We start from the raw sequence: 9,978 nt of genomic DNA on the forward strand, positions 1-9,978 counted from the left end.
TCTGAAATTGCATGAGGTGAGAAATGAAACAAATCCCAATTCCTATGTTAAATGACAATGGGACCAAGCAAAAATTATTATTATTATTTTTGTTTTGTTCCAGGAAACTAAGACCACAAACTAACTAAAACACTTTATGTATAAAAACGAATAGGTTGCTCCTCAGGACTGCTTTGAAGAACAGCCTGCTTACCAGTGTTCATTTTAAGACCTCAACTTCACTGTGACCAACAATCCAAAGTTATGTCATTAACTCTGCCCATTCTCACATTGTTCTCTGCTTTTTGAAACCCACCTTAAAATCATTCAGCATGCATCTTCTAACCCTGTAAACTATATAACCTATAATCCTATAAATATCCTTCTTTTCCCTAATTTTCTACTTTTGGAGATTTTAAGACATAAAGGTGGTGTTCTTGCTTGCTGCAGTAAGTTCAGGAAACTTATCTTTTTTTTTAAATAAAGAAATTCTCTTATTTTAGAGAGGGAGAGAGAGCATGTGGATTGGGGAGAGGGATGGAGGGAGGGAGAGAGAGAATCCCAAGCAGGATCCATACTCAGCGCCAAGCCTGATGCAGGGCTTGATTACATGACCACATGACCCTGGGATCATAACCTGAGCTGACATCAAGAATTGAACACAACCGACTGAGCCACCCAGGTGCTCCAGGAAAGTTATCTTTTTTTGATGATTAGGTATTTTGATTGTCTTCATAGGGGCTATTGACCAAGCTAACAAATATTTGTTAAATGAATGAATGGGAGAGAGATAACTACTGGTATTTCCATTTAATAGATGTGAACACTAATGCTTCATTAAAGTAAGTAGCCTATAGATTTCAAGCTCATTCAGCCTTTCTGCAAAGCACAATTTGCATGTGGCTCTTCTGAGATTTCTTTCTTCTTTCAAGATTGCCTTAAGGTTGCTTAAGCCTGGGTCAGCATGTATTATTTGGGAGGGCGGAAAAAGGGGATAAAGTATGTTTGTACCACGTGAATTGTCTTGACTACCTCATTTAGGGAGTGAAACTAGACTTGGGGCATATGCCTATTAATATTACTCTTTCACCAGTTTACATGGGAAACATAAGATATAGAGGAGTTTAGGGGCACCTGGGTGGCTCAGTCGGTTAAACATCTGACTTCGATTCAGGTCATAATGTTATTGTCTGTGAGTTCGAGCTCCACATCGGGCTCTGTGCTGACAGCTCAGAACCTGGAGCCTGCTTCAGATTCCGTGTATCCCTCTCTCTGCCCCTCCCCTGCTAACACTCTCTCTCTCTCTCTCTCAAAAAATAAATAAACATTAAAATTTTTAAAAAAAATATAGAGAAGAGTTCACGATGAAATATAGAATATGAGAATATGGTGAAGAGGAAATACACTGAAGACTCTAATGAATGCATTCTCACCAGGGGATGATATTGCCCCCAAGGGGTAAAAATTGGTTTCTGGAGGATCAAAAAAATCTCAGCTATTACAATGGTTGGTAGCCTTATAAAGGGCTATAGTACATAATCAGATATACCAGATATGTATCTAACATATCGAAATTTCATGGGGAGGGGGCAATTAGGAAAAAAATGTCTAAGAGGTCTTCTTAGACAGATGACAATGAAAGAAAAGGTTGAGAAGCACTGCTCCAGTGACAATTTCTTCCATGATGAAACACTCTTCACATTCAGTTCAAAGATTTTAGATCTAATACTGGATTGGGTGCAATCATGCATGGGCCCACAAAAGGCATTGAGTTGTTAAAAAAACCTGCACATTTTAAAAAAAGATATTCTTAAGTAGAAAGGTAGCTGGGATTTCTTAGTACTTCCATAAGCTTGGTTATATATGTTGTTAAGTCAGAAACTGCAGTGTGTGTGTGTGTGTGTGAGAGAGAGAGAGAGAGATAGAGAGAGGGAGAGAGAGAGATGTCAACTTTTCTAAGACAGAAGTCTCTGAAAACTTAGCAGACTCACCTGACCTTGATGATGGGTCTGGTAAAACAAAATTCACAGAAATTTATTGGTAAAGCGATTAACCTGAGTACACCAACACTTTAGCAGACTGTGGAAAAGGCTATAAATGAAGTAAATCATTAGAGACCATGGTTTCCTTGTTCTGGAAAAAATAACAAGCCCCAATATTTACTGTACTCTATCACATTAGCAAGATGTACCAGGCAACACTAATCAATCACAGCTGCTGGAGAGCAAATAATTAATATGTCTCATTATATTATTCATCCTCTCAGCTAGCAGAAGAACTTGATAATGGGGTCTCTGTGTGCCACTTGACTGTTTGCATTTAATTTGGATTGTAGTCAGAAAATGCTCAAATATTCTTAAAACATGAAATGGCAAAAGATGCTAGTCTGAATTTATTGACATATGGTCAACTAATTTCTTTCTAAATAATTAATTTCCAGGAAATATGAGGTGCTAAAATAGATACCATCTACATAAACATATTTTACTGAAGTAAATTATCCTGAAAAGTGGTCCTTCAACTACCTTGATATTGTGTAGGTATGATACGGGAGATAAGACTTAGTTTATAGTGTAATAAAGACCATAATAATATGAGTTTTTATGAGGTTATTTTCTTTTTCTGCAGAACCCCAGATATAGATTATTATTTTAAACAATGCAAACTAATAGACCTACACTTTCAATTTGTAAACTAACATTTATTGTGTTTCATACCTCTCAGATTGCAGTTTTAAATGCTCATATTCTAGGCAGCTATATTTTCCCATTTGCATAAAGTAAAAAAGATACAGCAATAGAAAAAGAAGCTTATTTATGAACATTTATTGAAGTCCTATCATAAGCTGGTCAGTTTATTAGATACTTTACATGTGTTATTGAGAATAATATAATCTTCACAGCAACTCTGTGAAGTAGCTTTTATCCACTGATACTACTTAAAAAAGAAAGACTTTATTTTTTGGGGAAATTTTAGCAGAATATAGAGGCAGATTAGACAGGTGTGGTGGTAGGTGCTGATGAGCCTCGTAGTCCGTGTCAAAGATTTTGGAATTTTTCCTTGAGTGCAATTGATGTCACTGGAGAACTTTGAAGGGTGATATAATCCTGCACATTTTCAAGTGAACACTCTGGGGTGTGTGTGTGTGTGTGTGTGTGTGTGCGCGCGCGCGGGCACGCACTTTGGAAAGTGGTGAGAGTGGAGAGGTAGAAGCTGGAAGGCCAATTAGGAGGCTACTGCAGTAATCCAGGTACAATATGGCAGTGGCTTGGAGTAGGTCAAAGTAGTGAAGATGATAAGTAGTGATAGACTTCAGCATACATTTCAAAGGAAAGATGATGGGATTGCCTGATGCATTGCATGCGGCATGTGACAGAAAGAGCAAGCTCAGGAGGAGTCTAGGGTTTGGACTAAATCTTTGTGTTTCATGCATTGCATTGCCAGGGGTTGCTGTGAACATTCAGAAGTGAGAGAGAGGTGATGTTCTAACCTGGGGTGATCATGGAGGACTTTGGGAAAACATGGTGGGATTTAAACTGGATATTGAGGAACAGGATACGTTTAAGCTAAGAAAAAAGGGGGCAGAAATTTCGGTCTGGTGAAATGTAACAGAGAAAAGAGCAGAACTTGGGGTGCCTGGGTAGCTCAGTCTGTTAAGCATCCAACTTCAGTTCAGGTCATGATCTCACGGTTTGTGGGTTCAAGCCCCGCATTGTGCTCTGTGCTGACAGCTCAGAGCCTGGAACCTGCTTCCAATTCTGTGTCTCCCTCTTTTTCTGCCCCTCCTCTGCTCGCACTTTGTTTCTCTCTCTCTGTCTCTCAAAAATAAATAAAACATCACAAAAAAGAAGAAGTGCAGAACTTGGAAGAGGCAATGATGTTTCCCGAAATGAGGAAAGTTGAGAAGGAATAGACTTTGGAGAAAGAGCAAGATTTTGGATATATTAGTTTTGAAAGTTCTTATTAGATACCCAAACTATTTATGGATCCTCAAACATTCCATACTCCTTTTATTTGTGAGAGTTGTTTGTCAGAAGCAGTAAACCAAGAACAAATAGTACTGTGCTCAAAGTACTTTATAATCTCTTTGTCTTTATTTTCTTTAGTTATGATTCACATGCAAATGATTTTAGCAATTCCAGATCCTATTAGGAGATTGTTTAAAAAACACTTTTCTCTCTCACAGTGATTTAGTTGACAATGATACTCCATGTTGTCCTTTTAAACCACTTAGTTATTTTTCAGAATTATCCCTAGCTCTGATATTTAGAAATCCTTGTCTACTATTTATCATTATTTATTGTAGAGGAATGGTTCATTATGTCTTCCATTAATATGATTTAGTTTTTCCCTGAAAATTTATATTACTTCATTAAAGCCATGAAGCAACTTTAACATCATTGAGTTCTTACTTATGAAGCCCGTTTCAGAGTGCTTTTTCATTGCTTTTGGGAGATACAGATACTTGAATGGAGATTTGTTATTGATAATGAATGCTTTTCCTAAATCAATGACATCAAGAAGTATATAATAACATTTTGTCCACCTCGTACTAGATGTGGATTTCTCCAAGCAGAAATTTAGCTTAAAGGATAAAAGTAAGTTCTGGTTTTCCCACTTCTAGCTGTGTGGCTAGAATAAATTGCTTAACGCCTCTACAGTCTCAGTTTTACCTGCTATACAATAAAGGTAACAGTGGAACCAAATTCATAAGTTTGTTGTGAGAATTGGAGGAGATCATCTGCATGCAGTGATTGGCACAGCACCTGGCACATAGTAAATGCTTACTAAATTATATTATTATTATTATTATTATTATTATTATTATTATTATGGCTGTCATCATCACAAAGGGGCAGAATACCGTATCAAATGTGTTTTGTTGCATTTACTCCTTATGAAGTGTTGATGTGGTTTTTGGTGGATGTGAAGATGGAATCTGTTCTTTCCAAAATTTTATAATCTACTTGCAGAAATAGAGTACTATTCTTGAAAAGAACATAATGATAAAATATTGAGAAGTAGTTCAAGTAGTTCAAGAGAAAAACTATGATGAAATAGCATGAGATTTATGAACCACGAATTTCACTGATAATTATTATGGTGAGCATCTGAAGAGAGAGATGGTTTTCTACACGGAAGTGATCATGGAAACTTTGGGAAAATATAGTGGGATTCAAACTGTATGTTGAAGAGGAACAGGAGTTGTTTAAAGCCAAGAGAAAGGGAGCAGAAATCTCAGGCAGGTGAAATTTAACAGGGAAAAAGGCAAAACAGGGAAGAGGCAAGTGTGTTTATAGAAACAATATAAGAGTGTTATGATTTCTTTAAAAAATTTTTTTTAGTGTTTATATATTTTTGAGAGAGAGAGTGTGAGCAGGAGAGGGTCAGAGAGAGGGGGGGACTGAGGATCCAAAGTGGGCTCTGTGCTGACAGCAGTGAGCCCAATGTAGGGCTCAAACTCACAAACCGTGATATCATGACCTGAGCCAAAGTTGGACGCTCAACCACCTGAGCCACCCAGGTGCTAGAGTGCTATGATTTCTATTAAAGTACAGCAGGCTTTTTTGATGAGACATCTTTCTAAAGTTCTGTTGGCAAAGTAAAGTACGCTTAGGTGTGGGATTTAAGATACAAAACAGGTGTAAATTAGGGAAGGGAAGCAAAAATAGTATAAAAACAGGAAGGGGGACAAAACATAAGAGACTTAAATACAGAGAACAAACTGAGGGTTGCTGGAGGGGTTGTGGGAGGGGGAATGGGCTAAGTGGGCTAGGGGCATTACGGAGGACACTTGTTGGGATGAGCACTGGGTGTTATATGTAGGGGATGAATCACTGGATTCTACTCCTGAAATCATTATTGCACTATATGCCAACAAACTCGGATGTATATTAAAAAAATAATAAAAAAGTATGAAAACTAGAAAGGTTAATGAATAAATATAACTCACAGGAAATAAACTCGAACTAAAAATTTCCATACTAAAGATAAAAAGTTTGGAAAACTTCAGTGGGATTCCAAGCACTCCTTATTCAAAATTTTAAAATTTATTTTTCTAACGGCATAACCATTATGCCTGGGTTTTCAAGACAACCACTTGAAAGTAGAGAAAAGTCTGTCTGTGCTTGCAAATAAAAACCTTTTTAAACAAATGTTTATTTATTTGCCTTCTTGAGAGAGAGAGAGAGAGAGAGAGAGAGAGCACAAGTTGGGGAGGGGCAGAGAGAGAGGGAGAGACAGAATTCAAAGCAGGCTCCAGGCTCTGAGCTGTCAGCACAGAGCCTGATGTGGGGCTTGAACTCATCAACTGGGAGATCACGACCTGAGCCAAAGTCAGCACTTAACTGACTGATTCACCCAGGCGCCCGGCAAATAAAGAACTTTTAAGATCTTTGTTATTACTACAAGTTTCAGGTCTTTATTTTCGAATTCAGCTGCCAAGGCTGACCATTTGCTTTCTGTGCTCTAAGTGCTCCCTTGAGCCACTTCTTGTTACTCATGAAGCAGGGGAACGCCAGAGAAATGCAAGTAAAACATCTTGGTTATTATTTCACATTTTTTTCCTGCTACAAATGCTACCTAATAATGAGGGTCAGATTGACTGAAATATAAAAACAATGACAGATAAGATAAAATGCTTGGTGATATTTTAATGAAAGCAATAAATTTCCATATTTTGCACATATAAAATTAGACACACATAGTTTGACGATGAGAAGTTCTACGTGAGAGTACACTTGTCAGAAGACTGTGACTTTAAAGGGATGACAAATGATTAACTTTTGGTCGTGTAATTTGGAATTTATGAGGCAAGTAAATGAGAAAAGTACATTTCATGTACAGGAAATGACACAGTGGAGAGAAGTCATGTGGGTTTGAGGGGCTTGTGAGCAGTTTCTAATAGCTAGAGCACACACACTGTGTGTGTGTGTGTGTGTGTGTGTGTGTGTGTGTGTGTGTGACAGAGAGAGAGAGAGAGAGAGAGAGACAGAGACACTAGAGAGATGACTGCCAGACCAACAGAGACAGACAGTCAGAGAGAGCCAGCACAAGAAAGCATGAGAGAGCAAGCAAATGAGATTAGAATGGTAATCAATCATGGTGGATGCAATGCGGAGTTACTGTTTGACAGGGTTGTGGTTGGGAGCCACCTCAGGGAGAAGAGTGTTCCCATCTTTCAGAAGAAAACTGTCGTAATCCGTGCAAGAATGGTGGGAATAAGAACTAAGGTAGCCACTAAGTGGAAAAATGAAGACAGCGAGACATTTAAAGCAGAGCAGACAAAACTTGGTTACAAACTGGGCTTTGGGGCCGAAGGAGAGGAAGGAGTCTCAGATGACTCTCTGGGTTCTGACTAAAGTGACTGGGTAGCGTCATTTAGTTAGCAAATATTTACATATTAAGTGTTTTTAAACTCTTTGCTGGGCTGACAGCTTCTCAGCACATAAAGGTAACTGAGAGTTTAGTGGAAGGGTAGGCAAGTGAACATAATTATATTATGGGTGATGCCATTTGTTCTGATAAAAAATACAGGAAGTACAGGAAGCAGAGACGAATTACAAGGAAAAACTATGCATTCAGTTCTAGATGCAAAAAACTGAGAGAGCTCTGGAACCCCAAAGTGAGCACTGGAGGTTATACTGAAAGGCAGTGAGGGCTGGAGAAACAAGAATGAACAAGCAACTGGAATCAGAAGGACCTGGGCTTGAATTGTTGCCTGGCTCCATCACTTGTTAGGTTTATGATTTCAGGGAAGTAACAGTTTCTTCATCTGAAAAATGGGATTCAGATCACCCACCTTTCTGAGTTATTAAGGTTGAGTGATGATAAAAGGGTACGCCTTAAATGGTTCCAAAATGGGTCTGGAGTTCAGGTAAGAGATCTAGGCTGGGGAACTTACATGATCGATGATGCTTCAGGAGGAGAGAGGAGACTGTTTTGGACATATCTAGCTTAGCAAGAGGGGCCTTGGTGATTTCTGAGTGTCTGTTATCTGAATGATTGTTCAGTTCACATACTCAGATTATTCAGTTCAGTTTGAATGATTTCCTTGCCTTTGGGAAGACAGAGAATTACTGAAGACAGTAATCTCTTAAAATTAGGTGTTAATGATGTTTTTTCTTAGGGTGCACCTAAGAGCGCACATAGCAGTAACTGTTGCGTATTTCGTCGAAAGAATTTTCTAACCTATATTTCTCTAAGATGATGCCTGCACCCATCATTATTGAAATGATGACAATAGCTCATGTGAGATCTGTTGAGAAGAGCAATTATCACTTAGTCACGTGACAGTCCCCTCAATGTCAGGCTGATTTGCAAGCATATGACTGAAAAAAAAAGTTGCGGTTTTGGTCTTTAATAAGCAAAACTTCATTTGATTTATGGGAAGAGCATGGATGTGAGTCAGAAAGTGCTTAATTTTACTGCTGGCTTGGTTTCTTGATTCCTTGAGTGAACTTAGACATGTTTTAAATCTCTCTGAACCTGTTTTCTCAAGGTTAAAATGTAGTTAATAATAACTTCCTTGCACATGTATTGTGAGTCCTGAATGAGATAAGAAATGCAAAATGACTATCACAGTGTCTGGCACCTAGAAGCTTCCAAGTTTTATTCCTGAAAACAGAACCTCAGAATCCTTTTTGGTTTCTTTCCTCTCAAAGAATACGCACTGATGGCACTCTTCCCCAAAGCTTGAAGCTAATAATAATCATTCCTCTGTGGCAACCTTAGAAACAAACTGCCAAACTGAAACATAAAAACTGGGCGAGCACATACACTCCAATTTTAGATTTAGTTCCTGGGGATGTAACTTGCATGTGAGTCCCCTAGAGTCCGAGATGCTAGGAGATAGTGTTAGGCACACAAACAGGCTGTATTTACCTTAACTGTCTTTTATTCTTCTCGCTAGTTGAGGTCTGTGAGAAAGAACTCAGTTGCAAGTGCTGTCAGAGAAACACATCAAAGTGTCTGATAGAGCTAAATGCATTATTAATTAGAAGCAGTAACATGCGCTGTAGTCCTGTCTAGAAGTCAAATTATCCAGTAGATTTTCCCACCTCGTTCCGGGTGCCATTCCTTTTAAAGTATAAGTTTCAAACTAGGTATGTTTATAGATATGGCATATTCCTTTCTTGCATTGAAACGTTTCCTTTCCTTATTAAGAATGGAAGCTCTCTAAGGAAGGGGGTTTACCTTTACAAGAGCCGCTTCTGTACTGTCATAACATTTCTGCAGGGCTCTTATTTCTTCATTTCTCTTCCCTCTCTTCTAGCCTTTGACACCTGACTCTGCTGGTCTCTCGGTTTACACTCCTACTCCCTCTGCTTCCTCTTACATACTGCCTTTTGTTTTTCTCTCGCGTGCGAACTCTTCTTTCTTCCTTTTTAATTCTCTTAAGCCATTACTTTCTAAAAACACAATCTCTCTCTTCATAACTACCTTTTAAGGATCACAACAATCCACCAGGTACCACCGTCTGCACATCTGAGTCCATCAATTCATTTATTCCTGTAGCTCTCCGGCAGGGAAGTTTCCATTACCGCCCTTCTACTGGATTTTTATTTGCATGCTTGAATCTCGCCACTCAAGCACTGGCCTATAGAGCAGCAAACACCCTGCTCTTTGGGCCCTATCACTCTCCGGCTCTGTGCACTGAGGGTGAAAATGCATCCTGGTAGGATTATTTGGAGGTTCGAGTAAAATAGCGAACTATTCTTTCTAAGGCCCATAAACTGCTAAAATTCAAAAATGCCCTTGATCAAATCTTTTTTATGAACATACTAGGTTGTACTTGGATAGATGATCTAAGCCCTAAGTGAATTGGTTCCTCATTTTAAGCAAAACTGTAGGGCAAGGCAACAATGCCAGGTACTAGATGTTGGATGGTGTCTTTAGAAAGTGACAAATGCTGGGTGTATGGTTAACAGATAAGAACCGCCTCCAATGAGAAAGATGCTGCTTATTAAAATTAAATAAAATGCTCTCCTGATTTCTTAT

Source organism: Panthera uncia, chromosome F1, assembly GCF_023721935.1.
Source record: "Panthera uncia isolate 11264 chromosome F1, Puncia_PCG_1.0, whole genome shotgun sequence".
Lineage (NCBI taxonomy): Eukaryota > Metazoa > Chordata > Mammalia > Carnivora > Felidae > Panthera > Panthera uncia.